Genomic DNA, 13,813 nt, shown 5'->3' on the forward strand with positions numbered 1-13,813 from the left:
GTGAGAGAGATTGCGTGTGTGAGAGATTGTGTGTGAGAGATGATTGTGTGTGTGTGTGAGAGATTGTGTGCGTGTGAGAGATTTTGAGTGTGTGCGTGAGAGTGTGTGAGAGAGATTGTGTGTGTGAGAGAGATTGCGTGTGTGAGGTGTGAGATTGTGTGAGAGAGATGATTGTGTGCGTGTGAGAGATTGTGTGCGTGTGAGAGATTTTGAGTGTGTGCGTGAGAGTGTGTGTGAGAGAGATTGCGTGTGTGAGGTGTGAGATTGTGTGAGGGAGATGATTGTGTGCGTGTGAGAGATTGTGTGCGTGTGAGAGATTTTGAGTGTGTGCGTGAGAGTGTGTGTGAGAGAGATTGCGTGTGTGAGGTGTGAGATTGTGTGAGAGAGATGATTGTGTGTGTGTGTGAGAGATTGTGTGCGTGTGAGAGATTTTGAGTGTGTGCGTGAGAGTGTGTGTGAGAGAGATTGCGTGTGTGAGGTGTGAGATTGTGTGAGAGAGATGATTGTGTGTGTGTGAGAGATTGTGTGCGTGTGAGAGATTCTTTTTGTGTGTGAGAGAGATTGTGTGTGAGAGATTGTGTGTGTGAGATTGTGTGAGAGAGATGATTGTGTGTGTGTGAGAGATTGTGTGCGTGTGAGAGATTTTGAGTGTGTGCGTGAGAGTGTGTGTGAGAGAGATTGTGTGCGTGTGAGAGATTCTTTTTGTGTGTGTGTGAGATTGTGTGTGAGAGAGATTGTGTGTGAGAGATTGTGTGTGTGTGTGTGTGTGTGTGAGGGAGATTGTGTATGTGAGAGAGATTGCGTGTGTGAGAGATTTTGAGTGTGTGTGAGAGATTGAGTGTGTGTGTGTGTGTGTGTGTGTGTGTGTGTGTGTGTGTGTGTGTGAGGCCGGGGTGGGTCCCGGAGGGACGGTCTTCGCCGGCCGTGGCGTGGCCTGGCCTCCCTGCCGTGCGGGCGGGGGGCCTCCTCCTCGTCCTCCTCGTCCTCCTCGTCCTCCTCGTCCGCCGCCGGTTGCCGGCTGACTTTCCTCCGCTTCTCTCCGGAGCCGGGACACCGAGGGGCTGCCGCCCGCCCGCCCACCGGAGCCAGTGAGTACGCCGCCCGCCCGCCCCTCGGCTTTCCCCGGCCGCCCCGCCGCTCGCTCCTTCGACCCTTTCCGGCGGCCGAGGGCCCCCGACCGACCGACCGACCGACCGACCGACGGCTTCGCCTTCAAGTAACCCCCAAATCCCCCGTACGGCTTCTCCCGGGGAGGCCGCGTTCCCTCCAGACCTAGGAAATAGGGCCAAGTAATGCATTTACTTCACCGTCCAAGCGGTCCAGTCTCGACAGTTTCTAAGTTTGTTGCCACTCAAGGGGTTTTCCTTTTTATTTTCTAATTCTGTGCGCGCCTAACCCCCCCTTACTATCGTATCCTCACATCCCCCCCCAAAATTACCGGTCATATTAGGCCCCGCGATTCGGACCCGGCCACGGTTCGAGGAAACACGCAATCTGTGCGGTTTACTTACTAGGCGATGTGGTTGGATTTGGGGTTTTTTTTCCACTTCATTTTGCTCATGTTTATAGTTCTATTATAGTTCTATTTATAGTTCTATTTGCCCTTACTTAAAGACATTAAAAGGAGATTACACCCTCTCCCCTTCCCCCGCAAACAGAGCCTTAAATTGAAGTTTGGTGCCTGTTCAGACCAACATCTAACATATGTAGTATCTAGGTTTAACGAAAGCATTGAAAATAGCCGCTTGCTTTTTTTTTTAGTGTTGCTGAAGCCGGCTTAAACGTTTATGTCATCATTTTTATTAGGCCGGCTCGTGGCCTGACACGTATCAGTGGATAAAGTTTTAATGGTGCGGGTTTCGGCTGGCAACACCTGGGATAGTCCAACCGAATTAACGCCATTTCAGTTTATACCTTCGTTTGAAATAGTGCTGGATCATCTTTCTACAGAGCAAAGACGAGGATGAGATACAGTATGTTCTCCTTTATGAGATAAGCCTATACGGAAAATCGTAGAGCGGAAATGGATTTGAAGCCAACATTTACATTCCCATTTTTTTTTTTTAATTTTCCGAGATTGAATTTGGCCTAGCAGGGAGAAAAGCGATGATTGTAAGTAGAGGAGTGGGAGAATGGATTGATGACGTAAATGCAAAAATAACGCTGAAAGTTTTAATGCGTTTGCTGGGACGTGCCCAAGGACGGAATGAAGAGGGACGCTGATAGGCTGAAAATATGAACAGATTGTGGTGTAGAGGGAGGGAGACTTGTTGGGGACTGGGGAGGTATGAATGGGAAAAGGAGGGAATTCTGGTTATAGAATTCCTCAAAACTATAGACTGTGAGCCCACTGTTGGGTAGGGGACCGTCTCTATATGTTGCCAACTTTTACTTCCCAAGCGCTTACTACAGTGCGCTGCACACAGGAAGCGCTCAATATATACGATAGAATGAATGAACTCGTCTTTGTAATTCAAGCAAACTGGTCATATTTTTTGACTTTAAGAGATTAGAGTTTAATAATATGCTGGGTGTCACAATCCTTAATGTTGTACTTGTGCAGTATGGCTACAGGTGTTATAGGGATTGCACTTCTGCACTGAGGAATCTTCTCATTTCTGGGAGGAGACTTCTTGACTTCCCCTTTAGACTGTAAACTCCCCGTGGGCATGGAATATTTCTGTCACTTATGTTGTGCTCTCCCAAGTCATAATAATGGCATTTAAGTGCTTACTATGTGCAAAGCACTGTTCTAAGCGCACGGTGTTCCATACAGTGCTCTGCACACAGTAAGTGGACCAGGCCCGGAGGCCCAAGCAAGGGGTAACCAAGTGTTTCCTAGAGGGACCTAATGGCAATAGATGCAGCGTGGCCTAGTGGATAGAGCATGAGCCCGGGAGTCAGAAGGACCTGAGTTCTAATCCTGCCTCCACCTCTTCTCCGCTGGGTGACCTTGGGCCAGTCACTTCACTTCTCTGCACCTGAGTTACTTCATCTGTAAAATGGAGATTAAGACTGTGAGCCCCTTGGGGGAGGGAGGGGGACTGTGTCCCACCCAGTTTGGTTTGCCTCCATCCCAGTGGTTAGTACACTGCCTGGCCCATAGTCCCCGTTTAACTACTACCACAGTTAGTAGTAGTAGTAGGTCAGGTGAGGAATTGCCGTATTGCCTGGGCTGTAGCTCCTGCTAGGGATGGGTGTGATAGGGGGAATCGTGGCTGCTCTGACAGCTAATTCCAAAAATGTGGAAGCTCAGCAGCAGAGGATTGGAATCTACATAAACTGTGGAGAACACCCCTCTGTCCCTTAGGGGGACAGTTTAGAGACCTCCAACACTGCTTTGATAAGAACTTAGGAGAGCTACTCAGATGTGTTGTTGCCAGGGAAAGGGAAGGCAAGAAAAGAGAGGTTCCCCACCTAGGTGCTCAGAAGATCTTTGGTCACTTGACCTGTAGTGCTCTTGCTAATCGAGAAAGACACTGCAGTCTGTGTTCGGTTTGCTTTTTTCCCCAGGGGATGAGTGAGAGATAAGTCCGAAACTTCTTTGCCTGCCTGCCATGAAACTGAAAATGCTGAAGCTGTTGTTAAATTCCAGAGTAGGCTTGTCCATAATTGGCTTCTGGGCCTTTTCGGTGAAGGGCTCCTGCTTTCAGAACGTTTCTCTTTAAAAACTTTCTCGTATCCGAATCTGGCAACTCTTGGAGTGTAGTTTCTCTCCTAGCAAGCATTTTAATCACTGACATTCATTGAAAGTTACGTGGGGTGGAGGAGCAGAAGGGAAGGAAAGCAAAAGCAGTGATCGCGGAGTGAGGGGAGCTCCATTGAGGAACAGGTAAGCCATCAACCATTGGATTGGCATCATAGATTTTCTTGGAATCCGCAATGTACTAGATATGTTCTCATCCTCCTCATAGGCAGCCATAAAAATCAAAGGCATTTGTCTTTTTGAACCAACATTTCAAAACTTGCAATGAGTTAACGCTGTTACTCTTGCAATGTAGGTATTAACTCTCTCCAGACCGCCCAACCCACTCCGTGTGTGCATATTTATCATGCGCAGATTGCACTAAAATTAAGAACAGCATCGCTGAGTTATGAGGTGCCGTTACACATTGACCAAACTTAAGAAGAATATCTCTTTAAAACGTGTTGACATTTAATTGACCTTTGAATGTTCATTCTGTTAATCATACTCAAAGTGCTAGAGCTATGGTTGACTGATCTGGTGTTTTTACATTCAGTCGTGCCCAGCATATAAATACTTCAGCATAATTGCTACTTATTGAGCAAGGGTTTCCTTCCTTCTCTGAAAATGTTTTATTTTTTTTTTTAACATTGCTTCAGGCTGGATACTTGTAGACATTGGAATTGAACGCTTTCCTGTCATTAGTAAGTTGTGTAGGGTGTGGCTTCTAGTTTCAGGGAGTTATGGAAATTCTTGTCTAGCTGTAGTATGGTTTTCCCCTTCCTAAGGATGTTTGAAATAAGGTTATCTTCAAGGTCATTTTAGCCACTCACAATTTGGGCTTTAAGGTATCACATCTTAACAGGATTTTTTAAAATTACTACACAATATTTTATTGCAGTTTTTTGCTTGAAGATTTGCTTGAAGCAGATTTGAAGAACTACGTATTTTGTGAACGTGTTTTAGCTCTCGAGTTAGCACGTGTCTGTAAAGTGAAGTGTTTGTAGTAAACTTGTGTTCATAAAATAGAGTATTTTATTTTCCCAGAAACTTAGTGTTTTAAGTGTTTCTCAGGAAATTTTTTAAAAAGTAATTATGATTTAATCTTCTAGAATGACTTTTAATATAAAGTAACAATGCTTGGTGCAACTTTTCATGATTAGTATGTCATCAACTTTTCTCCAGGAACAGGAGATAAATACTTAAAATGGAATTATGTACACCTGAATCATTAGGTTGAAATTCCTCTATATTCATTCAGTCATATTTATTGAGCGATTACTATGTGCAGACACACTCCCTGTCCACAACGAGCTTGCAGTCTAGAAAGACGAGCTTACAGTCTGTATTCCCCAGATCAGTTTTTCAAACTCTTCATCCAAATTGGGTATTAAATTTTAATCTTTTAAGAATAAGCTGTTAAATTATTCAAAATTTAAAGTTGCCTGTTTCTTCCAGAGCACCTATATTTGGCAGAAAAATGTATATTAGGCAGCATGATCTAATGGAAATAATAGTAATGGTGGTATTTAAGCGCTTACTATATGCCAGACACTGTACTAAGAGCTGGCATGGATACAAGCGAATCGGGTTGGGTGCAGTCCCTGTCCCACATGGGGCTCACAGTCTCAATCCCCATTTTACAGATGAGGTAACCGAGGCACAGAGAAGTCAAGTGGCTTGCCCAAGGTCACACAGCACACAACAGGCCTGGAAGTCAGAGGACCTGAGTTCTTAACCCTGCTCTGCCCGCTGTGCGCCTCGAGCAAGTCACTTAACTTCTCTGTGCCTCCATTTCTTCATCTCTAAAACGGGGTTGAAATACCTTTTCTTCCTTCCCTGTGGGCTGTGAACTCAGTGTGGGACAGGGACTTTGATCTGATTATCTCTTATCTACCCCAGTGTTTAGTACAGTGCTTGGTACACAGTAAACACTTAACAAATGCTACAGGTACTACAACTACTTTATGGTCTGAGAGGGCGTCTAGATGCCACAAAGTCTGTTTTATAGATCTTGCAGTGGCAAGGCAAACAGTAATACTACTTTTCCTCTGCACTATAAAGGGATGAAAACTTTGAGGCTTATATAGAAAGGCTGCAGATTCCTCCTGTTGGTGCTTTCTCCTGATGAGAAGGAAGTAGAGGCTTGCGTACACTTTATGCCACCTAACTGTAGTTTATTTTAATGTCTGCCATCTCCACAGTATTGTAAGCTCGTTGTGGGCAGGGAATTCATTCATTCAGTCGTATTTATTGAGCGCTTACTGTTTGCAGAGCACTGTACTAAGTGCTTGGAAAGTACAATTCGGCAACATATAGAGACAGTCCCTACCCAACAACGGGCTCACAGTCTAGAAGGGGAAGAGAGACAGCAAAACAAATGTGTCCGTTTATCATTGTACTTTGCACACAGTAAGCGCTCAATAAATACGATTGGATGAGTTGTAGTCTCCCAGGAGTTTAGAAAAGTGCTTTGTGCACAGTAAATACTCAAAAAAACATTATCGATTGCCACAATGGCATTGTACTTTTTGCGATATCTGCTACTTTTAGCCTCACTTGTTGAGGCTGCCCCAGCAGAGCTGAAGAATGTGTGGACTTCTATATCATCTCCATTCCCATTTAGGGGCCCCCAAGTAGCTAGGGCCCAATGGCCGTGGCTCTGCTATCTCAAAGGTAGTTCTGCCCCTGGCTACAAATAGGATCCAACAATCACTTTTCTGCATAAAACCTTACCATTCACCCTGTTAGAAGTGTTTCTGTGATAGAAATTGCTTTTTCTACTTCTCTGGTTAGTTTCCCATACATCTAATTCAGTACTGTATACCCAGGCACTCAGTTGCGGTTACCAATGATATGATATTTTTCTACCCATAATTAATGCTGGATATGCTCTGGCACTAATAATAATAATAATAATAATAATAATGGCATTTATTAAGCGCTTACTATGTGCAAAGCACTAATGCCAACTCAGGTATTTTAAGAATTGGCTCGGCTGTGCACTCAGTGGTTATTCCACCTCAATTGCAGATCTTGATTAGAGAAAGATCACCCTGGTTTAAAGAGCCTAAAAAATAAGGTTGTCATCATCATGACTGTCTAAAACAGTGTTGGGCACTTATACACAGCTTTGGCCCTGGGAGAAGTTACAAAAGAAGAAAACAAAGTTTCCTCTTTTAGGTCTTTTCTCTCTTTCTTTTTTACTTTCTCTCTTTTGCTCACTTGCTGTCTTTCTCTCTCCTCTTCCTGGGCATTTGCCCTTTTGCCCTTTCCCAAGAGAGTCTCAAATACCTACTTTCCACATAAGCAGCTTTCAGTCGATCCCTTTCTGGTTCTCAGTTTTGTCCTGCCAAAGAGGCACATTGCAGAACCGAGGAGCGCTTGCTATGCGCCCGTATATAAATATGTATTTTGCTTATTTGGACATAAAACAGGCTTCTGCTGATAGCTCTGCGATCTGGGAGGAGGTACAGAGATTTGCTGCTCCGAGTTAAGCAGTGAGGGCTTTTTGAGCTAACAGAAGCAAAGCAAAGCTATGTGTAGGAGGAGAAGAGGAGAGAGAAAACAGAACTAGAGAAGAGTGAGAAAGAAGGGAAAAGTGGTGGTGGATGCCTGCAGTTCATCTCCACTTCATTTCTTCTCCTGCACATAGTTCCCAGCCCAAGAGATCTCTCCCCACACCCTCGCAGCAAAAACTTCCAGCTCCTCCCTTACCATCCCAGGATTTCGTCTAAGAACTTTGTGCAGGGAGAAAGAAGAGGGAAGCCGAGGATTGATTCAAGGAGTGTCACTGTGGGCAGGGAATGTTTCTTCCAACTCTTGTATTGTACACTCCCAAGAACTTGGTACAGGGCTCTGCACGTAGTAAGCACTCAGTAGTTACCACTGATTGCCCATGGGAGAAGGGAGCGAAGCCGAAATTACAGCCTGGACAGCTAAGTCAGGGCAGAACCCAGTGGATCTAGGGAGAGGAAGAGTTTGAAGACCAAATCTTTTTAAAAAAACAATTATTTGTGTTGAGGATTTGCTGTGTGCAGAGCACTTGGGTGAGTAAAATATAACAGAATGGGTAGGCACGTTCCCTGACCACAACGAGCTTACAGTCTGGAAGGGGAGCCAGACATGAATATAAGTAATATAAATCAATTATGTTTGTGTACATAAGCGCTGTGAGGCTGAAGGAGCGGTGAATAAAGGATGCAAATCCAAGTGCAAAGGCAGTGTGGAAGGGAGCTGATCAACTCCAGGTGGCTCAGAGGCCCTTTCCTCCCAACCAGCAGGATTCCAGAGACAGTGTGTGGTGCTTTTTCAGTGCCCTGGCACATGAATCAGGGGCTGCCAGCCCCTGGTAGAGGTTACAGAAAGTGCACAGATAAGATCGCTAGAGAAGGTGAATCTCTTAAACCATCCTCCTACATTTTCTTCTGATAAATGCCTGGGCAAGCATCAAAGTGATATAGTAAATCTATTTGCCTGGATTCTCAATCTTATCACTCAGGAGGATCCTAACCAACTGGGAACATGTTGCCAAAATCAGTACTTTCATTTTCCCTGTCTCTGCATCTGGTTTCACCATTTGAATAACATTGTTGCCCCTGTTTCTCCATTTGTAATTTGGTAATAAGTTGCTTCACACTGGAAGAGAGCAAAAAACAGCCTGACAAAAATATGCTGTGAGTTTGGCAGTGTTAGTGGGGAATATTATGTAATCTGATAGAAAGAGTCTTTATTCACTACGTTTTCACTAAAATTGAAAATGTATTTACACTTCTTTTTGTATTTGTTCACTTAAAAGATATTAGCACCCAAAATAAGTTTTACGCTACACTAAATGTTTACAGACATATCGTAACTCTATGGGAGTTTTTATCCATTCCCTTAGATTGCTATTATCTTTAGTAACCCGCATGGCATAGGGGATACAGCCCAGGCCCAGGAGTCAGAGGATCATGAGTTCTAATCCCGGCTTCGCCACTTGTCTGCTGTGTGACCTTGGGCAAGTCACTTCACTCCTCTGGGCCTCAGTTCTCTCATCCGTAAAATGGGGATTGAAACTCTGAGCCCCACGTGGGACAGGGACTGTGTCCAACCCAATTTGCCCCAGCTCTTATTACAATGCCTGGTAGTAAGTGCCTAACAAATGCTGTTATTATCATTATTATTATTCAGCATTCTGGCTCTCATTCATCATTATTGACAAATGAAAGATAATATTCAAATGTATTCATGGTATTCCAAATTTTGCCTTGTAAGCATTTTGAATGTAGCAAAAAAAAAGGTTTTGTTTTGACCAAGTTTTATTGTAACCTAATCTAGGTAACAACCTAAGTCCAGAATTCTGCCTTCAGAGGCAACAGTTTGTCTTTAAAGGAGTTATATGTCCTTCTAAGTCTCCACCTTAATAGACATTATCCTCTAACTTTACTGTTTACATCCCTAACTTTCTGGAAACCCATTATGGACTTCTTATCCAAGAATTTAAACACAGTTCTTGAACCTCCTCATGTTTTTGGCCTGTTCAACTTTTTTTGTGGTTATGATTTCCATATGTTTCCGATTAGCTGTGTGAAGAAGGGTTTCCTTTTGTTTTGATTCTACCATCCTCAAGACTCAGTGGGTGAATTGAATTTATGGGATCTGGTGAACAAAAGCTGTGTGTTCAATCTTTCCACACAAATTATTATTTCCTTCCCAAGAGATGGCAACATACCATGGTTTTGATAAGTGGCAAAATTCACCCCCTGGCTTCCACAATCATCATGCATATCCATTTGCTTGCATCTTTCCCCCTCTAGACAGGACAGGGACGGGAAACATATCTACCAACTCTGTTATATTGTACTTTCCCAAGAGCTTAGTATAGTGCTCTGCAGACGGTAAGTGCTGAGTAAATACCATTGACTTCCTGAAAACACTAGTAGTTGCTCTTTCCCAGGGTTGAGACTCATTGCTGGGAAGCCTGTTGTTTGTTTCTTCCATTCCAAGATATTTCTCATCTCATGAACAAGGTGGCTACCAGCAAATTGGGTTGGACACAGTCCCTGTCCCATGTGGGGCTCACAGTCTCAATCTCCATTTTACGGATGAGGTAGCTGAGGCACAGAGAAGTGAGGTGACTTGCCCAAGGCCACACAGCAGACAAGTGACAGAGCTGGGATTAGAACCCATGACCTTCTGACTCCCGGACTGTGTTCTAACCTCTGCACCATGCTGCTTCCCAGGGATTGTCTCTATTTGTTGCTGAGTTGTACTTTCCAAGTGCTTAGTACAGTGGTCTGCACACAGTAAGTGCTCAATAAATACGATTGAATGAAAGTTGGTGCTATCATTGTCCCCACCTTTCAAGCCTGTAACTTGGCATTATTTTTGACTCCTCCCTCTCAACCTCCATAATCAGCATGTGCCAGACCTTCAGCAACATTTTCAAAATCTGCCCCAGCTTCTCTGTCCAAACGCCCATCGTGTCAGATCGAGCAGTCAGTGGTATTTCAGTGCTTGCTGTGTGCAGAGCGTTATACCAAGTGCTTGAGAGAATACAGTGCAGCAGAGCAAGTTGGATGTACTGAATTACAAGGCCCAACTGCATAGAATGTCATGTTCAATTGTGGTCAATTTATTCTGTAATTGTTAGAATCAAGATTTGTGTTAACACATGCAGAGACACGGTCCCAGTCACAGAATGTAAGCTGGACTTAATAGAGAAGGCAATGAGAGATAATGTAATTTGGGAATGTTTGATGAAGAGCTTGAAGCAGAGGATGAGGTTCTTGATCGTGATCCATAAGTAAATGGAAGCAGTTGTCGGTGCTTTTCGAGTGGGATTAATAAGGTCAGAGGGACGTGATGAGCAGGAATTTCGGCAGTAGCATTGAGTAGGGAAGGATAAGATGGTTTCTATAGTTGTGGAAAGCATCCAAAACCTCCAGTGGCTGCCCATCTCCCTCTGCATCAAGTAGAAATGCCTCACTTGGTTTCAAGGCTTTCCACCAGATTTCTCCATCTGACACATCAGTTCTTTTCAACCACTTCCCTCCAGCTTCTATTTTGCTCCTCCCAAATTCATCTTAGCTGTACCTTACTTTCAACTCGCCTGCCTGTGTGACCCATTGCTCATGATGTTTGTTTGCCCTGGAGCTCACTCCCCTTCCAAATTTTCTAGACCTCAGCCCATGTCCTTTTCCAAATCCCTTCTAAAACCTCATCTCATCCAGGAAGCAATTCCCAACACACCAACTCATACCAGCCGAGCGGTCACCCTCAGTACTCCTGTGCTAAGACCCTTCCCATCCACTTATTGATACGTATGTTGAGCTGCACATTCAATTACTCTGGCTTATACCAATATTCCATTTCTGTTCACTTTGGTACCTTATTTGATCCATGTTCTTACTTCTTCCCTCTTTGTGTTTTGCATGTCTGCCTCCCCCACTCCATTCCAAGTTCATTGTTGGTAGGAACCATGTGTTTTGTTTGTTTTACCTTTCCAAGTGTTTAGTAAAGGGTTTTGCATTTGCACAGGTGCTTAATAAATACTGCTGATGGATTGCCAAGCAGGTATTTAGGCACATACCATAACTTCCTGCATTGCAGAATAATCCTCCGTGTCAGGGACGATGTCACTACTTTATTTAGTACTTCCCGAGTGCTTAACACAATGCATTGTACCAAGTGTGTGGGGGGTAACAGTTAAATAATAATACTGTTTCCAGAACAAGCTTCACTTTCTGCTAAAATCTGAAGCAAGTGGATTGAAAATCAACTAATAGTAGTCTTAATTTTTAGGCTCTAAATTTTTATTAAAAATCAGACTGGTGGTGGTATCTTCCATTTATATGATTGTAGACACTTAGAATCTGAATTCTATTGCTTAGCTACAGACCCTGTGACAAAAGTCAGTCTTTTACTAACACTCGTGAAAGTATTCTAAACAGTGATGGGTTTATGTCCCAAGAAATGGATGTTCCTTGGAAACAGAGGAAAGTGAACCCTCCTGTGTTTATTCCTCCATGTCTACCCTGTCTTTTTATCTGCCCCTCCCCTGCACATTCTCCCTGTCTTCTGAGCAAAAGAGAATCCAGTGATTAATATTCCGACTTTCCTGTTTCCCTGGCATACATTATTGAGAGGTCTGGTTATAGATGTACTTGAAAAGAGAATCCCAAAAAAACCCCTACTATTTAGAGAATTGCTTTGAGTTAAAACATGAGGAAGAGAGGGGAAAAATGGTTACTGTCAATAGCTTCAGGAAGCAATGGAGAAGAAATAAACCAGAAGGAAGTTCATCTTCTGTCATCCGTCCTCATTCTCTTGCTTCAAGAACTTTCTTACACTTTCACTTATGGCCCTTTCACCCTCAGTTCCTTGCCTCCCCTCCCTAGTACTTGCAACATATTCTGTTTCATTCACCTCTGCTCCAGTATTCATTCTTTCTCCTCTGTCAGTGCCAAACAGTATTGCTGCTTCACTCTAGGGATGTAGAGAGAGATGGAGGCCCAAGAATTTGTGAAAGGCTGAGCTGATTGTTGTCATGTTTCTGTCTTCCAGACCTACCCCTTTCTCTCCATCTGAATGACACCAGCCTGATCCCCACATTAGTCATATCCCACTGGCTGAGCCTCATCACTTGTCTCTTCCATCTTGAGTTCACTCTGCCTGAAATGTTTTCTAAAATGTTCTATAAGCATCTGCCTATTCCTTGAAAACATTCATTTGCTTCCCATTCCTCCCTGCATCAAGCAAAAAGCTCTTTAAGAATTGGCTTTAAATTATTGTCTACTCTCTCCCTCTCACTTATTCCATTGTTCTTTCCTCACTACACCTTAGCTCTCATTCTTCCTCTCAATCCAACCTATTCACTGGGCATCGTTCTCATCTCTCCACCTCTAACTTCTTGCTCATACTCTTCCTCCTCCCTGGAGCACCCCTGCCCATCCCACCTCCATCAAGTCTACTGGACCACAAATCTGCCTATCTTCAAAACCCTGCTAAAACTCCATCTCCTCTAGGAGGCTTTCCTAGATTCATTTTTTTTTTTTTTTACTCCCCAGGTCAGATCCTCTCAACTACCACTCTGCATTTTTGTGCCATCTCCACACTTATGCACGTGCAACTGTCTGTAGCAGTTCCACACTGTTGACTTGTATACAGTTTAACCTCATACTCATCCACATGCCCACCTTTCCATTTCTTCCCCCTACCTGTAATGTATCGTCTTTGTCTTCCCACTTGATATGAGCTTCTTGAAGATAGAGATTGTCTCCTAGCTTTATTTTGAACATTTAATATACTGTCCTGCACATAATAGGTTCTCAATAAATGCTGTATAAGAGAGAGACTTGAGTAACTGACTCTCCCCATACAACCCTACGTGCCCTTTTCTCTCCTAGTACTGACAGACAGTGGACAAGCAGAGAATAATGGAAACCCCAGGGGAACTTTTTTTTTTCCTTAGTTTTTGTTTTTAATTCATTCATTCAATCGTATTTATTACTCTATTTTACTTGTACATATTTACTATTCTATTTATTTTATTTTGTAAATATGTTTTGGTTTTTTGTCTGTCTCCCCCTTCTACACTGTGAGCCCGCTGTTGGGTAGGGACCGTCTCTAGATGTTGCCAACTTGTACTTCCCAAGCGCTTAGTACAGTGCTCTGCACATAGTAAGCGCTCAATAAATACGATTGATGATGATGATGATTTATTGAGCACTTACTGTGTGCAGAGCACTGTACTAAGCGCTTGGGAAGTACAAGTTGGCAACATCTAGAGACGGTCCCTACCCAACAGCGGGCTCACAGTGTAGAAGGGGGAGACAGACAAAAAAACAAAACATATTAACAAAATAAAATAAATAGAATAGTAAATATGTACAAGTAAAATAAATAGAGTAATAAATATGTACCAACATAAAGGTGCTGTGGGGAGGGGAAGGAGGTAGGGCCGGGGGGATGGGGAGGGGAAGGAGGGGGCTCGGTCTGGGAGGAGGGTGCTTAACTCTGTGCCAGGCACTGGATTAAATACTAGGTTAGGTACAAGCTGATCAGATTGGACCTCTGTGAGACCATTTTCTTCTAATTCTAATCTTGGAATTTATCTGTAAGAACAGCAAGCAACAGAAATTACCT

The 13,813-nt window shown here is 43.5% G+C and overlaps 1 long non-coding RNA gene across 1 annotated transcript in view; it reads left to right on the forward strand.

Moving 5' to 3' along the window:
* The first annotated feature begins 878 nt into the window (after nt 1-878).
* The window catches only part of LOC119929850, a 53,900-nt gene continuing 40,965 nt past the window's right edge, over nt 879-13,813 (forward strand). Inside the window, exon 1 of the long non-coding RNA XR_005451595.1 lies at nt 879-1,088. This is a non-coding gene — a long non-coding RNA (uncharacterized LOC119929850). The remainder of the gene's footprint in view (nt 1,089-13,813) is intronic.

This window comes from Tachyglossus aculeatus, chromosome 1 (assembly GCF_015852505.1).
Source record: "Tachyglossus aculeatus isolate mTacAcu1 chromosome 1, mTacAcu1.pri, whole genome shotgun sequence".
Taxonomy (NCBI): Eukaryota; Metazoa; Chordata; class Mammalia; order Monotremata; family Tachyglossidae; genus Tachyglossus; species Tachyglossus aculeatus.